Genomic DNA, 20939 nt, shown 5'->3' on the forward strand with positions numbered 1-20939 from the left:
AACTCTAAATAAAACAGGTCTCAGATATGAAATTTTTAGACCCATGCTTGGTTATACTTCCATCTAAGTGCTTTATCTAAAGAGATACCTCCCAGGGTGACTTTTAAACTTACCAACGGCTGGCCCCACTATCCTCTCTGATTTTTGTCTAGATGGCAATAATTTTTTGATCAAGAACTTTATCTTACTTGTTGCAGAGGCAACACACTAGTTGATAGCGAATGTGCACACACACACATACACACAATTCTTAGTGCTTTTAAAAACTGTGGGGCAGAATTTATCATAAGTATTGAGCTTAAATGCCATTTACCAACTAATTAAAGTGCAAGCAAGCAGGGAAATAAGTTAAAGACAAGACTTTTGCTTTTTAATTTATTTTAAAAAGTTTTGTAGAAACTTTTAGGAAATTAGTACAAAATGATGATACACAAAAATCTTTTTGCTTTGTTTACTCCCTCGTCTGTGGCAATGCAAACAACGGAAGTTAACCTGGAATTTAAATTAAGGAATTGTATGGTATTAAGTTTAGCCAAACATTGTCTAACTTGCCATTATATTTTTTTCAAACTAATAAAATCTCTATTCTTTTCCTCTCTTTCCCTATCTCCCTTTAAAGTATGTCAACCCTAACCCACCCCCACACCGTGTTGCCTCTGTCACTTACCTCCTCTACTAGAGGTGTTTCCGTACCTACTGCTATGCAGTAGTTCGACAATAAAAGATAATAAATACAGGCAGAGGTGTTTCAAGAAGGAAGGAAAATGCCCTTATGCATTTTTAACATAGAAATGACATTTTTCAAAAATGAGTTACAAAATAGCAAAATTTTTGAAAAATAGTTATAGCTAAAATTTGCAGATAATGTTATCATTCCTCTTAAGGAAACAAGAGGAATAAGGTACAGGAGGAATGTGGTGTTAACAGCAGTGAAAAATAAGCAGTATATGCTGCCTTTAACGGGTTTAGAAGATAGAGGTTTGCGTGCCGTCATTATTACTTGTTTGGCATCTGATGCTGGGCAAAATGTTTAATTTCATTGGGTTTAAGTCTACATGCCTCTAAAATGTGGGTTCCCAGGCTAAATCTTTTCTAGGTCTAAAAGTCACTGACTTTTATTATGACTGTGTACTCTTTATAAAAAGGCCACATTTCACAAAACATAGCATTCTTGTAAAACACCTTTAGAGAAAGGGGAAGCTATATTTAGAAATTCCACTCAGTGTCCAGGGGTGTTCTCAAGTCTTAACTGCTATTTATAACCAGGTGTAGGTCTGTAGGACAACACACTTGCTTTAACTAATAACTGCCCAGTTTTCTTGGAGTTAAAGATAAGGTTTTCACTATTCTAAGTGTTGGCCTAAGAAATTATTGAAAACAAGAATTGTTTTAATTTACTTACTGAATTGCCCAGTTGATACATGGCCTGCCAATGAAATGTGATTGAAAAGGTTGTATTTAAGTTTCGATATAAAGTCTTCATCTTACTGTTTCATCATAAACCTCTTACAGGATAAACATGTGCAACCATTTTGAGTTTCTGAGTGTGAGTGTTCCTTAGTTTTTTTCCTTATAAATTTCGTACCAACTTACTCCAATTTGAATGCAGGTAGAAATTTATAAATTTCTCCAAGAACTTATTTTTATTCTTATGAATCTTATTGATTTTACTTTAATACAGATGAATTTACCAAATTCATAGACATTTCATGGAATGAAAAACAAAAGCATAATTAGGAAAAAAACAAACAAACAAAACCCCTCAAGTGCAAAATAAGATGTTATGGTGTTCGTAGCAGAAATTAGCACAAATAGTCTGAGAAGCTAACTACTGTTGGCTACCATTGTAAACTGAGGTTTTTAACTGCCAGTTGCCAGGAAAAGGAAGATTACCTGACTCAGGAATCTTTCCTTTTGTCTTTGTATATATATATTTTAACAATCTTGAAAATTACAGACAATTTGAAATGAGTAAAAGTAATTTATTTCCCAAACCACCTGAGAGTAAGTTGCCAACACAATGCAATGTCTCCCCCCAATTCTCTAGTATTCCTTATAAACATATACCCAAGTATAATAATAAAAATCAGGAAATTAACACTGGTACATAACTACAATGCTATCTAATCCTCAGATCCCCTTCAAGTTTGTCAATTCTCCCAATCATGTCCTACATAATAAAAGGTTCAGCCCAGAATCGCATGTTGCATTTAGTTGTCCTGTCTATTTAGTTTTTTAATCTGAAATTTTTTTGCAGACTATCCTTGAATTTCATGAACTTGAAAAATTTAAAGATTACAGACCAGTTATTTTGTAGGATTTAGCTGTCTGTATTTGTCTCATGATTAGATTCAGGGTATGTGTAGTTGGCAGGAATACGCAATATTGAACCTCTGTTCTCACTCCTCCTATCAAACAATTTTTGTAAACTTTTAACTTGTAACCTTACTGGAATAATATTTTACTCATTTGATTAAGGGGTATTATCCAATCTTCTCCACTGTAAAGTTATTTTTCCTCCTTCATTATTAATAATTTTTATAGTAGGACAGTTTTTAATTATTTAAATGTCCTGTTTCTTATAAAATTTATCATTTATTCAATTAAATTATTGATTTCAGTATGAACTCACAGACTCCTATTTTAGTCAATGGACTATAATCAGTTTCTACCATTATTTATTTTGAGGCTTAGATTGTCCAAGATTTGTCCAGTGGAAACCCCTTCAACCTGGCTGATATGTCCTTTGATATTTACCCATTATTCTTTGATACCTTCCTGACTTCTTGAAACAATCATATGTTCTAGGATTATCTTATACTTTCCCTACAGTAGCTCTGGAATCAGCCACTTCTTCAAAGAGCTCTAGTTCCTTCAATTGAAGAATTGTATTTAGAAACCAAGATATGGACACTAAGTGTGTTCATTGCTATTAGGAAGTAGCAGTCCCAGGTACTCTCAATAGGCAAAGCTATGGGATATATGTATATGTATATGTATATACACACACACATATGAAAACACATATTCATCTATATTTATATACTCATACTAACATAAACATTATGTCTGTGTTTCTATAATGTCTATATACTAAAAATCATGAGTTCACATTAATATCCTCCATTCCCTTTCAACACCAAAGAGTTCATTCTAGTTTTGCCCGTGTTATATTTTTAACTTCCTCCCTAGATCCTGGAAAACACTGATTACCGTATCCTTACTTATTTGATCAGTCTTCCTGTATTTAATCAAATACTTGTAGCTGCCACCCTCCCATCCCATACATTTTCTCCACCCAGCACAGGTTATGACTGTCTGTACAGAGTGGTTGCTGTGGCCACTTCCTCATGTGGATGCCCTTTTCACACCAATGAGACTTTGACAGTCCACCCTAGGCTCCCCTATATAGACATCCTCTCCCCTTTCTTAGGCTCTGCAACCCAATGCCAAGCCATTGTGGTTCCCTGCATGCCCACCTTCCCCATGCCAACAAAGGTTATTTACTTCACCTAATGGGCTAAATTGTTCAAGAAAGGAAGGGACAAGAAAGGGGATGAGGAAAGAGAGGTGGGAAGGGATGAACAGATAAACAGGTATCTTTTTTTTCTAAATAATATTTGAAGAGGTCCCTCATTTTGAAAGTTATAAAGATTTTATGAAGTATAAGCTGAAGAACTGAACTTAGACTACATCTATGTACATATCTATATGCCCTATGTCTATGACACATGTACACATAATTTTACAGCAACAGAATATATGTAATAAAATTTACGATGCTTATCTATTTATTTTAATATCCAGAAACTTAAAAAATATGTAGTGCCATTTGGCTGTCAGCTATCAGTCCATTTATGTGAATAGATTTGTAAAACTACTAGCCAAGAGTGCTTGGGATAGCATCCATGCTGGTCCTAATTGGACCCTTTTCCCCTTTCGTCACTTAGGTTTTAAGCCATCTATTGTTCCTTGGTTGCATCTCATTAGTGAGTTGCATGATGACTGGTAATCATATCTGGTCTCCTTGTATCTGAGCAAATACACCAGCCTGGTATCTCTCAAAGGGCTGTCTGCAAACCATTTGCAACAGAATCAACTGAGGTACTTATTAAAATTCAGGTCCATGGGCCCTGCCCTGATTACCTACTCAGAATCTCTGTAAGAGATAATGTGTATTTGGAAAACACCTCAGCTGATTCTCATGCATTAAATATTGAAACCATGGTGTAGCTCACATGTCTACAAATCCTCAAAGTTCAACGTTTAAAACACGTAGATCTCACCAAATACAATTCTTTTGTTTTAGCTTTATCAATTTATATTTGTTATTTAAAAAACTTGGAAAGTGCTATCCGTATGAACAGTCTCAGAAGTAAAATGTATCTATCTTTTGCAAAATGTCTTTGCAAAATGCCAAATGTTTCTACAAAATGAAATGTAAATGACTTCTAAGATCTCATTTGGAGGAATCTTACAGATTTTTTAAATCTTTCAGGTTTTAGGGAATAGCAAGTGCAAAGGCTCTGGGATGTTGGGAAAGCCTTTGTGGAAGAAAATTTGGACGTGAGTGTGTAAGAGAATAGTGAATTTCGAAAGTAAGGCAGGAGAAACTTTGAATAAGAGGATGTAGGACACGTAAAAGAGTTTAATTTTTATTCTCAGAGTGATGAGAATAGGTTTTGAGAAATAAATATGACCTGATTTATGTGTTTTCTAGATTATTCTGGTTATTGTACTGGTTATAGTCTGTACGGACCAGGGCAAGAGAGGAAGCAGGGAGGTCGTGGAAGGGGCTGCCTATTGCATTAGATGAGGCAAACAGTGTTGGCTTGGAGTAAGATGAATAGCGAGAGGTAGATGGATTCAGAATGTATTTTCAAGTTAGTGCTAGCAAGAATTTCTGGACTGGATGTAGGAATTTTAGGAAAGTAGACTTTAAGGATGAATCCAACATTTTTGACCTGAACATCTGGATGAGTTATGGAGGAAAAACTAGAGTGCAAGGGTGGATCAAAGCAAAGTACTTTCTTCTACTTGCTGAGTCTGAAATGTCTATTATGCATAGAGTGAAGATATTTAGTGGGAAATTGGAATTAGGAGTCTGGGTGAGTGGTTAGGGTAAGAAGTATGAATTCAAAAGTCGGAGTCATCTCCCATTAAAGTAATGGGACTAGATTAAAACTCATGAGTAGTTAGGATTGACAGAGAGTGAAGAGAGCCAGGAATGAACATTAGAGCATTCTAACAGATGTTGAGGAGTGGGAGGCATCACCAAAGTACGCTAACAAGGAATTGCAAGTGAGGAAGGGAGAAATCTGAGTAGAATAATGGCGTCTTGATAGCCAATGAAACAAAACATTAATGCTGGAAATTATGAAGCTCATTTTCCAAAGGTTCCTGAATAAATGATAATTTGAAACTTGATATTTTAAAAAGAGCTTTAGCAAACAGAAAAGGGAATAATTTTCTATCATGAGTGATTGATTTCAATAACATGGGGAACAGAAAAGTTATGAAAAGGGAATCAACAATTTAGGTACAGCACAATTTGCAATAAAAGCATTCAGTTAAAAAACAAGTACACAATATTTAGAGATATATTTTGTCTTTGTGTCAATTTCAGCTACAGTATGCTGTATGTGAAGGATTACAGTTTAATACCAAATCAGGGAAAAAGGTGAAATACTTGAATGATTTATAGATTTTTTAATAGATTTCAAAACCTCTATAGGTTTTTGAGTATTATAATATTTTAAACATAATTTTCTAAATAAATAGAAATTAAATTTCCACATGGATAAATATGAGATTTTAGGAGAAAATAATAAAAACTGCATTTATAAGGTCATGACACTAGCTAAATGAAATAAAGACAACTACCATGGGAATAGTATATAATTTTGAAGGTGAATTTTGAATATGAAGACTGATACAGATTGACATCCAATTACAATAAAGACCAGATAAGGTAGGGTAATAAGGGCTTCTTCATCCAATCACAGCTTATAGGAAGAAGAGAACAATGTCCAGCATAGTATCCATTAGCCTCATATGGCTATTGAATACTTGAAATGTTGGCTAATTTGACTAAGGAACTGAAACTTTAATTTTACTGATTTTAATTTACATTAAAGTTTTTTTAAAAAAACAGGTGACTAATGGCTATAGTATGGGACAGCACTAAAAACATTTCCATTACCACAGAAAGTTCCATTGGCCAGAGCTGACCCATAAATTAAAAAAAAATTACATTTATTCCTCTTTGCTAGGAAAATTCTCTCTTATTAGTAAGCAATCTTAGCAAGATGGTTAGAGATAGGTTCAGGATGCAAATACCTATTGTATTTCTATAGAACAGCAACAAAGAGAGAGCTTAAAAGTCATTTAAAATAGAAAAAAGAAGTTACCTAGGAATAAATCTAAATAATGATGTGCAGAACATTTATGGAGAAAATAACACAACGTTTTTGAAAGAAATTAAAGAAGTCTTGAGTAAATGGAGAGATACATTTTGTTTATGGATAGAAAGATTCATCATAATGATGTATATTTCCCTAACTTTATTTATATGTTCAATATAATTATGAAAAAAATACTTAACAGAGATCCTGCAGAATGGTTAATTACGAAAGTTATATGAATGCTCAAATAGACTAGATGAGATATACCTAAAAAAATCCATTCATTCTGAAATGGCCCTGGAAAACTTAATTATTCTAAGGAAACAAAGAAATTGGATAATACACACAAATCAATTCTAGATGCACTAATGGCTTTGAATACAGAACAAAGACACATAGAACTCTTAGAAGAAAATTTGCTCTTTCCATATAGCTTAAGCTAAGGAAGGACATTTTAATAAGAAAAAAAGGCACTAACTTAAAAGATAAATTTTATTTCATTAAAATTAAGAGCTTCTATTTATCACAAGACAACACTGAAAAAGTTAGAAGACAAATCATAGCTTATCTGTGACTAAATATAAACACAACTACGTATGGTTGACAAAGAATTATAAGCTTGTATTTAAAGAACAATAAGAAATAAGTAAGAAAAAGGTAAACAATAAAGAAATGGACAAAAGATGTTCTCTGGAATTTCACAGAATAGGAAACATAGGTAACTATTAGGTAAGTGAGAGGATTCTCAACCTATCGGTAATTAGGGAAACACAAATTAAAACTGTTATGGACTGGATTGTGTTCCTTAAAAGTCATATGTTGATGCCCCATCTACCAACGCGGCTGTTTGGAGATAGGACATTTAAAAACATAATTATGGTTAAATGAGGTCCTAATTGTGGGGCCCTAATCTAGTATGACGTGTCCCTGTAAGAAGAGGAAGAGACCCCAGAGCTGTATACACACAGAGAAAAGGCCCTGTGAGAACCACAGCAAGAAGGCAGTGGTTACTGCAAGTCAAGGGGAGAGGCCTCAGGAGGAACCAAACCTGCCAACACCTTGATCCTAGACTTCTAGCCTCCAGAACTGTGGGAAGATAAATTTCTGTTTTTTAAGCCACTGAGTCTGTAGATATTTTGTTAGGGCAACCAGAGCAGGCTAAAGTAAAGACCAAAACAGAATTTATACTGACTAGATAGGCCATTCTAACTGGTAAGGCTACAGAACAAAAGGACCGAAAATTGATTCCATGACTTGGGAAAACATTTTGGCATTATCTTTTAAAGTTGGATATTTGAATTCACTCTTAGTATGTCTTCTCTTATTTTAAAATAAATCTTGCACAAGTGTACCAGGCAACATTAAAATAAATGTTCATGGAAGTACTGGTTATAATAGATCCAAAACAATCCAAGTATCGTCGATGCAATAAGAAACACATTTTCTATATTTATACAATGAAATATTATACAGTAATGAAAATGAATGAACACTAGCAAATGGATGAACCTTAGAAACATAATGTTGAGTTAAAAGAGCAAGCCTAGAAGAATAAAGTATGGTATCAATTTTATAAATCTCAATAATAAGTAAAATCACATAAAAATTAAGTGAATGTTGTGGGAAGGGATAGACTGGGATTTCAAAATTGTAGAATAGATAAACAAGATTACACTGTATAGCACAGGGAAATATACACAAAATGTTATGATAAGTCACAGAGAAAAAAATGTGACAATGAGTGTGTATATGTCCATGAATGACTGAAAAATTGTGCTGAACACTGGAATTTGACACAACACTGTAAAATGATTATGAATCAATAAAAAAATGTAAAAAAAAAAAGATTAACTAAATCTTCCCATTAAAAAAAAAAATTAAGTGAATGTTGAACATAAAGCCAAGGTCTGAGTGATATTTTTGCTGAAACCAGGAAGGTGGGATCAGGGTAGAGTACAGAGAGAAGATTCAGCAGTTTTGATTCTAGTTCTTAGTTTTGGTGGTGTGTTTGCAGGAGTTTATTTTATTATTTTTCATAACTTACATACATTTGAATATATTCTTTTGTATATTATCTAATAATATTTTAAAAATCGAAGTCCAGTAGATACCAAAGATAACCCCTAGACCTTAATTATAAAGAAGAGAGTCCACTTTGAAACAACATACATATTTACTCATAAATCTTCTGTAATTGGAAACTTCAGCAATGAATTTCTTCCCCCTTCATGTGAGGACTTTATGTTTCATAATGAAGCTTTCTACTTTGGGACAATTTTCCATCTTTATTTAAGTGATACAAGTCCTTTGGCTGCCTAGAAATTTTAAAAACAACTGATAACAACATTCCTGCCCCCAAGAGAAAACAGGAAGAGGATACAGCAGGGGAGGCAATATCATATATTACGGATAAATAGATACAAAGACAATATTGGTACAAAGCTATTTCTCCATCTAGCAACTCTGAATTTTATCAACAAGTACCTATACATGTCAAACACTAAAAAATATAATTTATCAAGTATAAGTAGATTTCCTGTTATTTTGCGATGAGTTCCAGGGTAATTTTAGATTATTATTTCATACCTGAGAGAGTTTATTTATGTGTGTTTGTGTGTGTCTTTGGTTTTGTGGAAGCTTCACTATGCTAAATTTTACATTTCTTTCTTGAGTTAAATGACTTTTATTCTCCCTTGGGAATGCAGAAGAGAGTGATAGTAGATTACTACCTACCTGTGGAAAAGTATAAATAGCAATTTTAACAGCTAGTGATTCTGAAATTGCCCTTAACTTTGTCATTATAAAAATGCTCCCCAAAAATCATGTTTTGCATGTCAGGGGATTTTTCTATCCATATTCAAGTCATTTATGTGGGCAAAGAATGTTGCCTTCCATATCAGAAAACAAAGGATGTTGTGGCCATCAAGCCATCAGCCACTGCAGCTGCCCCATCTCAACCCTCCTGGCAGTGCACCCTCAGGGGGATTCAGGACAGAGAGAACAGAATACTGGCCCTAAACAGTGAAGATGCATATTAAAGAAATGATTTCAATGAGCCCAGACTCTTGCATCTTCTCATACATAGAAGAATGCTAATTTCATTAACTTGATATGTCTGGTTTCTTTAATTAACAGTAATGGTTTGATGTTCTGACTATCTGGTTTTTGTTGCAGAAACTCCTATAAATACTGGCTCTTCCTTTACCTTTTCAGAACAGTCCCTCAGGGCTCTCTGAGAGGCTGTATCCCAGCTTATGTCCTCAGTACGTCCCCTGAATAAAACATAGTTCTCAACTTCTAGGTTGTGTATTTTTTTTTTAGTTGACATTTAATAGTATGTCTCATGTAGCTACTATGCCTAAATGTAATGGGATGAGCTGCAAATGATTAAAACTAGATAAATTCTGTCAGTTCTATCAGTAGTTGGAATCCAGACTTTCATCTCATGGATACGTCTGCCATAGACCTTGGCAAATATGGGGTCTGTGTTGGTCTTAAAATAATCCTTAGACTCATTCATTCTTTGAACAAATTTTATTGCTTACATTTGATGTGTCATTACAGTTCTGGATCCTGAGAATACAGAAGTCAACACACAAGAAAATAAAAAGGCTAAAACACACGTTCCACCATATTAACTTTTTTTCATTCACTCATTCATCTGTAAGTCATTCAACATGTGTCTTCATATTGAGTACTGATTGGGGGTCAAGTGCTGTGCTGAACACCAAGTGTATAACTGTAAATGAGATGGATAGGCCCTGATTTTGATCTTTTGTCCTGCCATATAATGGGACATCTTCATTACTCCCTTTACCCTAAGTTTTTATCACAAATTGCTAATGAAAGTAAAACTATTAGTGGGGCTTGACAGGTAAAGGTAAATGAAACAGAACTCCTCTTTCCATGCGCCATTTTCCTCCAGCTCCCTATGTGAACTCACTTTGTGGCAAGACCAAGAAGATGTGCCCCAAAAAGAACAAAGCTGATTTCCTCACACCATTGACTGGGGCTGTTCTTCACTTAGAAGGCTTGATGCTTAATGATTTGTCTTGGGAGAAAATATCAAAAGAGTTAATCTGCTATTCTACATGCCTAACCTCCTGGGATTAACCACAGGCACAAGGATCGCTAAGTGTACTTGGCAACAACGAGCTAAAAATGGAAACAAAGCATCATACTGTTATTTTATTCATTTTCCCCCGAGGTACTTTCTGAAAAACACCACAACCTCCAAGGGATTGGGACCAGCTTCCTTGTAATGGTATGTTATATATCCATCTTCTTCCAAGCAGTTGTATCATACTCAGTTATCAGCACACTTTATTTAACGTGGTTGAATGTATGAGATTGTGTTCCTACCTGATTGGAAACCTTCTTGTCCTTACTTCATTGGCTCTACTGGATCTTTTTTTCTGGGATCAGACTTTCAGATTTCTACCAGAAATTGCTCCCTTGGGGAAACAAGGCCTTCCCCAAAACTCAGGAAACTGAAACGGAGACAGCAAAAGAAAAAGAAATTACTTGTATAGATAGATCTCAATTTTTAAATTTTAAGTAGCTATCCAAGCATACATCTTCTAAACAGTATAATAACTTAAGGGAAATTCATGGTTTATAAGTTTAAGTACTCAAAAACAGAACATATTATGATAAAAGTACAAGTTGTATTTTTTCCTCAAGTCAAGCAAAGGCTTCAAAAAAGATCCAGTTATCCTTTGTTCATCAAGGCACAAAGTCAGTGCAAAAAGGCAAGGTTCTAAGTCTTTTTCTTTAAAATGTACTTCCTCTCTTAAGTCTTCACCAAGATCTTCTGGAAATTATTAATTTGACTAAACTTAATTATTCATAAAATAAACATAGGAACCTGCAGAAGGATATTTCACAGAGACTTGTAATGTACAATACCCATTGCATACATGCACCACAAGCTTGTATTTTCTAGCATCGTCATACATAAAAATGTGTGTGTGCCCATGTCCGTCTATTTTTGAGATGGGGTGGTGGGGATAGGATAAATCTGCTGGCTGTTAGTGATTTAGAAAGATAATTACTAGGGTAAAGGGAAAGCTACAGCAAGTAAAGCAATAAAATCTTGAGGTTGTATTTCCATAATAACGATAGCAGTTTTCTGAGTAACCAAGGGAGCAGTCTCCTCAAATTTATGGTGACACCTGTTACAGACCATCTGCTCATAAATTTCACACTATCATTAATGGAAAACAAATGGCACTGTCTCTCCTTCCCTTTATCCACCGGTCATTCTCACATAAACTATTTTTTCTCTTCAAGGTCATGCTCTTTCCTATCTGTTTAAAAACGTTAGGATCTCGGAGGAGTGACACATAACGTGCCATGCCTTGATATTTTTACCAGTGACGGTTCTGTAAAGAGCACTGGATTGTTGGGAGGTTATAAATTGTTGGGGGTAGTCTTAGGTGGAATTCCCCTAGAAGCAGAACCTGAAGCAAGAATTTGATAGCAAACTGTTTATCTGGGAGATGCTTCCAGAAAACTCAGAAGTGGAGTGGGAATTGAGAGTAGAAGCATGGAAGGAAGCCAAAGGAGGTGCATTACTGAACAGATTGTCCTGCAGGGAGCTGTTGTCAGTCCTTCAGGGGAGTTCTTGTGAAACTCTACAGAACATGCCTAGGAGCTATCCCAAGGATGGGTGAGGAACTTGAAGTACTTATCTTCCAATCCCTCTTTGTCCTTGGTTGAAAGCTCCAGCCAGATATATTAACTCCTGGACACTTCTGGCCTGCCCTAAGGTGGATAATTGCAGGTGACAGCATGATTCTATCAATATACACTGGAATGATGAGTGCAGGGGAGATATGAGTGGAGCACTGGCACCATCTGATACAATGGGGACAGGAGATATTAATCACTGGCTTGCAAGTCCAGATGGATAACCTTAAGTTTCTGGGTTAATGGTTTTACTTTGAGGTATTTAAGCATGATGTATCAGTAACAATTTCTTCTGTTAAATCAAGTCTAGGTTGCTAAGTCCCTAATCTTCTGGAAAACTGTGTGTATCTTTTGACAATTTTTTAAAAAGTAAAATGATTAAGATTTCAAGTTGACCATTCACTCATTTACTCATTCAACAAACATTTACTGAACATGTGAAATATGCCATGGGTTAGGCTAGGCACCAGCATTACTGTTACTAAAATCATTATATTACTATCTCGAATTCAATGTATTGGGACATCCAGATGAGTAAATCCATAGTTACAGTAAAAATTATTACAGACTGCTATAGGAAAACACAGTGGGACCTTAATTCACACTGTAGACAGTAGTATATAGGGGATATCAGCAGGGCTTCCTATAGAAGGCAATACTTGAGATGGATAAGTAACATGAAGGAGAGGTGCATTTTTGAGGCAAAGAGAAGATAAATTCATGGTTGCAAGGAAATGAATGGTGAGGGATCAGACCAGAAAGGAGTTTCAGGAGTTCCAGTTACAATCAGTATAAGAAATGTTCACTGGAGTATAAGAAAAGAAGCCAATGTAGAGAGTGGTAGAAGCCAGCTCATGAATGGTCCATGTATGTATAGTAAGTGCTGTGGTCTAGTCTTTGTGTCTCCCTCCAAATTCATATGTTGAAATCTTAAGTTCCATAAGTGATGGTATTAGTAGGTGGGTCCTTTGGGAGGTGATTAGGTAATCAGGGTGGAGCCCTCATGAATGGGGTTAGTGTTCTTATAAGAGACCCCACAGGACTCCCCAACCTCTTCTGCCATGTAAGAATATAATGAAAAGTCTCTGACTCAGCAGAGGGACCTCATCTGACTATACTGGCACCATAATCTTGAACTTCCAGCCTCCAGAACTGTGGGAAATAAATTTCTGTTGTTCATGAACCATCCCACCTATAATATATTCCTATAGCAGCCCAAACGTACAAAGAGTTAGGATGTGAGATTTTACTCCAAGGACGAGGGGTATCCATTGAAGGATTGTAACTGGAAACTTAGAAGAGAAGAGAGAAAAGTTGCATAACATGATCAATTGTTTTTATAAGAAAAATTCGTTTGTTTCAGTTTTAGAGATCCCTCTGGAAATATTGTGGCTGGATTGTTGGAGAAGGCTGATGGCAATCCTGAATATAGAAAGATGAATTAGTAGTGGCCCATTAATATGAGTCAAATAAGAAAGTGAATATAAAATGTGTGAATTTGTGACTGACAATTCTTTTCCTTCAGTACTTGAAAAATGTTATGCCAAGGCTTCTGACTCCATAGTTTCAAAATAGAAACATGCTGTCCTCGGAACTGGTGTTTCTCTATAAGTAATGCATTGTTTCTCCTTGTCTGCTTTCAAGATTTTTTTTCTTTGTCTTTACTTTTCAGAAGTTTAATTATGGTGTGTATCTTGGCAAGGGTATATTTGTGTACTTCTTCCTCTTTGCTGAGATTCTTAAGTGTGTACATTTATGTCTTTTAAAAAAATTGAGAACTTGCTCTCTCTTTTCATTCTGGGACTTGGGTGATATGAATGTTTGCTCTTTTGTTATTGTTTACAGGTTCTCGAGATCCTGTTCCTTCCCATTCCACCTCCCCGTCTGTTTTTCTCTGTTTTTCACATTTGGTACATTCTTTTGTTCTCATGTTCATGATTCTAAGCTTTGTCATCTCCACTCTATTCTTGAGGTTGTCTAGCAAGGTTTTTATTTTGATTATTGTATTTTTCAGTTCTATTATTCTCATTTCTTTTTACTGTTATAACTTCTAGTTCTTTGCTTACATTTTCTATTTTTTCCCATTTCTTTCAAGAACACATAATTGCTAATTGAAGCATTTATGTGATAGCTTATTTAGAATCCTTGTCAGATAATTTCAATACCTGTTTTGTCTCAGTGTTGATGCATGCTCGTTGTCTTTTCTCACTTATTTTGTGATTTCCTGGTTCTTGGTATCATGAGTAATTTTTGGTTGTATTCTAAACATTATGAGTATTAGATGATTCTGAATCTTATTTAATTTTATGATTCCTTTTTTAGCAGGAAGTCCCCCTATACTGAGATGTAGTAGGAGGGCTGGGTGAGGAGATATGTACAGTTTTCCACTTGGCCCTGCTGACAATACCCCAGCAAAAGTGGGCACTTACGTTGCCTTACGGCAGACAGAGTAGAAGTTCAGTTCTCCTATTGGCTCTTCTGACACCTTCCCCCAGAAAGTGGGACCATTCATTTCATCATGCTGCTTCTAAGTGGGAGTGGAGGTTCAGCTTCTCAATAGATTTCTTGACACCAGAGGAGGGAGAAGTGAAGTGTTAGCTGTGTTTCTTCCCACCACCTCATTCTGTCTTGTTGATGCTGGGTGTGGGCAGAGACGCAGCTACCTGCTGGGTCCTACTGACACCAGGGTAGGAGGAAGAGAACTGCCAACCAGCTCTGCTTTGTGCCATCTCATTCTGTCTTATTGCCTCAGGATGAGTATGGGGATTCAGCACCTCACTGGGTCTCACTGACACCAGGTGTCAGGGGACAGCGGAGTGCCTACTAGCTCCAACTTACAACACCCTATTGTTATTGATGTCAGGTAGTGGAGTATAAGCTCCCTCATTGGACCCCATGACTGTGGGGCAGCTCAGTGGTAACTGGCCTGTCAGGAACCACATTTTTAAGTCTCTTTGATGATGGAAAGGGATGGAGGCTCAACTCACACTGGACCACCTGGAGACAACCCTCGTGGGGGAATCAGAGCACTGCCTCTCCTAGAGGGCAGGAGTTGGGTAGTGTGGAAGATAAATCCTCGTTTGGACCAACCGCAACCACAGGGCATGGGGGATGGTTGCGATATTTCCATTGACATTTGACTCAAGTAGTGTGCGTATTGCCAAACAATTTTCTGTTTTTAGCAACCCCTTTCCTCATACTTTGGCAAGGGGAAACAGGGAAACGGGTTTTTTTTTTTTTTTGAAGCTTTTTGGCTGTTCTATTGTTAGTTATGGATTAGAGGCTCCTGTAGTACCTGCTCCAGGATATATAGGAAGTAATAGGAAACATAGGGGACACATCACCATGTTATTCCCCAGGTCCCAATGTCCCTAGTAAGTCTACCTTCTCATTTCCACCTTTCAGTGTCTTCTTATGCTTGATTGTTGTTATGTTCAGGGTTTTAGTTTTAAGTGGGAGAAATGGGCTACTTCATCTTCTTGGAAGCATAAGTCTAGAGATCTATTGATGTTAGAAAGTACTGCTGACTGTAAATTGAAGTTTGATGATGTACAGTTTGCCCTTTAAGAATTATCCTGCTAGATAATGTGGCTTCCCAAAGTTGCTACAATTTGATTTTCAGACTTTTAAAAGTCAAATATTTTGCTGGAGTTAAAGATTAAAGAGAAGCAAGAAATTAGACTAAAATTATGTGGTAATAATTAAAGTAGGAAACATTAATGTACATTCATATCTAGCTTAATATTGCTTAATATTAGTTTAATGCACATGGTTATATAGAGAGATATTTAAAGCTATGTGTATATACATGGTTAGTATACATATATACAGCTCTTTGCTTGTTAGATGAGAAGACCCAAAAACAATGACATAGCAGCAACTAACACACCTCACACCCAGACCCTGGTGTCTTACACCATTCTCCAATAAGAAGATCTAGTTCTCCTTGAAGAAAGAGCTGGTTCTAGGACTGGAGCAGTAAATATGTACAAGAAGATCCTTGACCATCTTATAGTGTCAGAAGGTAAGGAAAGCACTAAAAATCAAAAATAAAATAACCCCATGTAGATGGGGATACATCAAAGTAGCACAAGAGCTAATTGAAAGAGTTCACAAGGGTCAGGACTAGGACAATTTGAGCAACAAAATACATAAAATAGAATTATATTATAACTCAAAGCATAAAATAAAAATCCATGAGTTCTTCTTATCTAAATAAACTGGATACATAAATAAATGAGAGAGAATAGACAAATTTCCAGTGCAGAATCCCAAACAGTTCATTAGTATGAAAAAGGGAAAAGAGCAACTTTGCAATAAAGAAACCTGAAAAACACTACCTCAGCCAGGTGATCAAGGTCGACCTGAGCATTCATATTGCATATTGATATGATGTACACTTGATGTGATCTGACAAAACAGCCCTTCTAGTCTGTGGTCTTCCTCCCTGAAACTGCCAAGTATCCATCAACCAATAATTTAGGAGCTTCTTACTATACAGATAATTGTTAATCATATGGCTGAACTAAGGAGCTCTCACTTTTGAACTAAGAAATCTAAAGGCTTCCAAAAGTTGAGTCCAAATTTTACACTTAAGTCAGAAACCTATTACATAATTTCATAACTGAAGAGCTCTGAAAATACTGGCAGCATTCATATTAGTATGATTTCATAATGCGGATAATAGGGATTTAAGAAATTGGCAGATACACCTGCAGGCTCATTTGTTATCATTTCTCTGAAGGGCAAGATAAATGAATAAAAATGAGAAAAGTGGAAAAATGGCTAGCAATTTTAGGCAGTTTGCCCAATCTCCATACTAGGAAAGACTAAGCAAAAAAAAAAAGAAAATCTTGAAATTATATTTTTAAAGCACCTACTAGTACATATGATCTTTTTATACAAAATAACTTGGAAGTATGAACTATCAACTAAGTAATCTTCTCTGATGATAAAATCTTTGATTTATTTGAAACTATGAAATGTAAAATGAGGTAATAATCAGAAAGTCTTAAGAAAAAGAATAGGAAAAAAACTGCATTTCTCCTCTTAAAAAGCAAAATTATAAGAAGAATCATGTTAAACATATTTTGAAACAAAGAGAAAATCCCCATTACTGTTACAGACCTTTTAAAACTTTATTTTGCTTTAATTTTTAACAAATATTGATATGTTTACAAAGTTACTGTCACACAGTGACACAATTTTAAGTTAGCTTTCTTCATTCTTTCTTCTTTAAGCATTATTCAATTTTGTTTCATAGTCTTCTAATTATAATATAATAACTGTAATTTTCTACTAAGTAGATATAATTTTCTAAACTATTTTCCTGTTGTTAACAATTAAGGTGTTTCCAATTTCTTGTTATTACAAATGACATGATAACGGACACCTTTATTTATGTAATTTTCTAGATATAAATTACTTACTGGCAGAAGCTTCCAGAATTAGAATGAATGTATAAAATGCTATTAAGATTTTTATCTTGCTAGACATTGACAAATTACTTGTCAAAAGATCAAACCAAATTATATTGCAAAGAATTTTGCCAACAAAATACATTAATATAATTTTTAATTTTGCTAAATTAATAAACTAGAAACCCATGTTCCATTTCTTTGAATTTTTTGATAACTATTGAAATTGAATATCATTTGTGTATTTAAAATACTAATTGTATTTCTGGAAATATTGCTATGACTTACCAGTAACTTCTTTCTAATTCTCCTTAAGGACTATTTTCTTAGAAACTTAACCCACTCTCCTCAAATTTCCCTCCATCCTCTCTACTTCCTTCACTATCAGCTGTTGAGCTACCTTGTATCTCATTAAGAAAATAGAAGTCAGTAAATAGTCCACTACCAAGTCCATTAATTCATTAGCATTTGCATTGATCTTTGTATTCCCTTTTACTATGGGAGTTAAAGTTAAAAGGCTGTGTGCGCTACAGACAGTATTTCATTTTCTCTCTTCTTCTCATGTACTTCACAGTACTGCATTTTCTGTAACCCATCTCCTTTTATGAGTGATTCTCACCAAAATTCACACTTATTCTAGACTAATAACTCCTACTTACAATGCTAAAAAAAATACATGCAACATGAAACCCTCCCCTGACCCTTCCATGTCTTCTTCATCTAATTCATGGCTGAGCTTTTCAAAATTATCTTCATATATTGTTTCCACTTCCTCATGTCCCATTGACTCTATAATTTACATCTATCTAGTTTCTCTCACGGCAACTTCTTGGCCTACTGCTCTGAAATTTTACTTACGAAGGTCACCAGCAATCTCCATATCAGTACAGCCACTGGATACTTTTTGTCCTATTTCTAGCCTCTTTCCTTCCTTAAAAAAGAAAAACAACTATTTGGTCTTTTGCTTCTGTGCTTTTACATCTTCATTATCTTCTGCTTTGGTTTATTTTACTGGCTCTCCTTTAATCTGATTTTGAAATATTCTATTAGTTTCATTTATCTTCAGTGGAATATACCCCTATATGAAGGATTATTCTCAACATTTAGTTCTCGTAGTAACAGTACATAGCAGCAGTCAATACTTATGTAATGCTTACCATGAGCCAGACACTGTTCTAAGACATTGTCTTATACACACATATATAGACACACACATATATGAGTCTATCCTCCTCATAAACCTATGAGATAAGCCTATTATTATTCCCATATTACAAATGAGAAAACTGAGGCACTGAGAGGTTAAGTATAATTTGCCCAAGGTCACACAATCAGTACTTGGTGATGACCCTGCTGAGTTGATGGTGGAACTTTAAAGAAGTTAAATTAATGTCTCAGAGATTAGTCTTAAAATGAGTAAAATAACTTAATGACTTATAAAGTATCAGGGAAAAAATTTAACATTTTATACTGAATGGGAACTACTAAGTCATGTATCAGTAACTAAGAATGATTGATTCTTACTGAAGACATTATTTTTCATTACTCCATTCATTTGAAATAAAACTATTCTTGTATTGGTGTTTCGCAGTTTTTATCCATTCACATATTTATTCATTTATTCAACACACATTTCCTAAACACTTTCCATGTACCAGTATCTGTTGCAAGCCTTGGAAGATTCAACAAAGCACAAAGTCCTTGCTCGTAAGCAAATGCCCCAGAGGTGGATGGAGGCAAGTAACCATATAAATGAATGTCGTACAGTGACAGAAATATGACTGGGTTGTGGGATGGAGAGGCGCTGAAGAGGTAGGTCTCTATGGCCGAGATTGTGATGGTAGCATTTGAACTGAGACCTTAATGATCAGAGGGAAATAGATCTGGATAGAAGGATTAGCCAATCCAAAACTGTGAGAACAACAAATAGAACTTGTTGGATCTGAGGGCTTGAAAAAGGCAAATGTGCCTGGAATCAGGTGAAGAAGGTCTGGGAAAGATGTAGGAAGTGGACCAGAGTACATGGTGCCTGTAAACCTTGCTAAATGTTGAACATTTAGCCTCTTCACAATAGATAGCCTTTAAAGATTAGAAGCAGTCTAATGATAACATCAGATTTGTGCTTTTTAGAAGATTACTTTCACTGTTAAGTCTTCTACAAAAACAGTATACATACTACATCTCTATGAAGTATGGACAGTAAATTTTAAAAAGCCCAATGAGCTCATAAGCAGTTTGTTTACTAACTATAATTATTCATCTCAAATAGGCTGCATTAATACAAGCTTGGTGACCTTGGGGTCCTGAGACAGATTAGGGAAACCCAGCTATTTTCAAATAGTGTGATTTGAAAATTCTCGTACTTGTTGGGGTTCAGGAATATTATTTTATTGCTGGGGTTGGTTGTGAGGTTTAGAGTAAGAAAAGAGAGTATGATGGCTGGCTTCCGTCTATTCTCCCTTTCTGTGGGAGAAGTGATGGCTGGGGGCAACTACCCTGCTATTGGCCCATTGCTTAAATTTCAGAACTAGTTCAAGCCAGTAAACATTTGCCGAAAAACTGCTATATATTAGGCACCTAAAGAGCCGGGCACTGTACTAATGCTTAACGTGCACCATCTCATGCCATATTAATTTACAATTAACCATATGGGGTAGGTGCACTTATTATAGTATTTTCCAGATGGAAGTCTGATCCTTTTAAGGGGCTTCAGTGATTTCCCCAAGGTTATACAGCTAGTTAGGGGCAGGGGCAGTATTTGGACTCGGATCTGTTATCAGTGCCAATTCTCTTAGCCATTATGCTCTACCGACTGTAAAGACCCTAAGCGAAAAGTTCAGAATTACACATACATGGGTACAACCAACCCCAAGACTCTTCGGGACAAACTGGCTGCTTGAAAAGGGCTGGGTTTATCAAGATGCACTTATTAAGAAGACTGTGAGGGAGGGTCCAGGAACACACTCTCTGCACTAAGGGGCAACAGAGTAAGAAAGAATTAGCCTACGGCAGTGGGCAGGCTAACAGCATGATGCTGAGGACCAAGAAACTGTTTTCCTCTCCCCTGTTAAAAAATAATTATTAAATTATTTCTACCTCAAAATATCAGAAAGAAATCCTAGGACTGTGGACAGTTTGTGGAGCCACTTTAGATTGAATCCTGGCAAGTGTAGCCTTCATAGTACGCCACTGGCACCTAGGTGTAGTTAAGTAAGGTTTCGTTTTTCTTTAGACCTAAAGCAAAATAATTTTCTCATAGGTATAATTTAGGAAAGTCTTCAGAGAAAATATTTAAAGCCCACCATCTCAGAGGAAAGCGATTTTGCGAAAGATCTACCAGCAAAAGCAAGGCCCAACACACCAAGTGTGTAGTGAGATTTGTACTGTTATAGCATTGCTCATGTTGTTCCTTTACGCATTTTTCTGG

General features: G+C 35.6%; 1 protein-coding gene and 1 long non-coding RNA gene across 5 annotated transcripts in view; one reads left to right on the plus strand and one right to left on the minus strand.

The window, feature by feature from the left end:
* LOC116286022 (uncharacterized) overlaps positions 1 to 20939 on the plus strand; it is a 103162-nt gene that overhangs the window by 59116 nt on the left and 23107 nt on the right. The window contains exon 3 of one of the 2 annotated variants that reach the window (XR_012065426.1): positions 10612 to 10668. The exons of the other annotated variant lie outside the window; for it this stretch is intronic. This is a non-coding gene — a long non-coding RNA (uncharacterized lncRNA). The remainder of the gene's footprint in view (positions 1 to 10611; positions 10669 to 20939) is intronic. 2 annotated transcript variants of the gene reach the window in all.
* Positions 1 to 20939, minus strand: part of PKIA (cAMP-dependent protein kinase inhibitor alpha) — a 91393-nt gene that overhangs the window by 21766 nt on the left and 48688 nt on the right. For 2 of the 3 annotated variants that reach the window (XM_006202395.4, XM_072951782.1), the window contains exon 2: positions 10767 to 10894. The exons of the other annotated variant lie outside the window; for it this stretch is intronic. The gene's annotated coding sequence lies outside the window, so the exon portion shown is untranslated. The remainder of the gene's footprint in view (positions 1 to 10766; positions 10895 to 20939) is intronic. 3 annotated transcript variants of the gene reach the window in all.

This window comes from Vicugna pacos, chromosome 29, assembly GCF_048564905.1.
Source record: "Vicugna pacos chromosome 29, VicPac4, whole genome shotgun sequence".
NCBI classification, from domain to species: Eukaryota; Metazoa; Chordata; class Mammalia; order Artiodactyla; family Camelidae; genus Vicugna; species Vicugna pacos.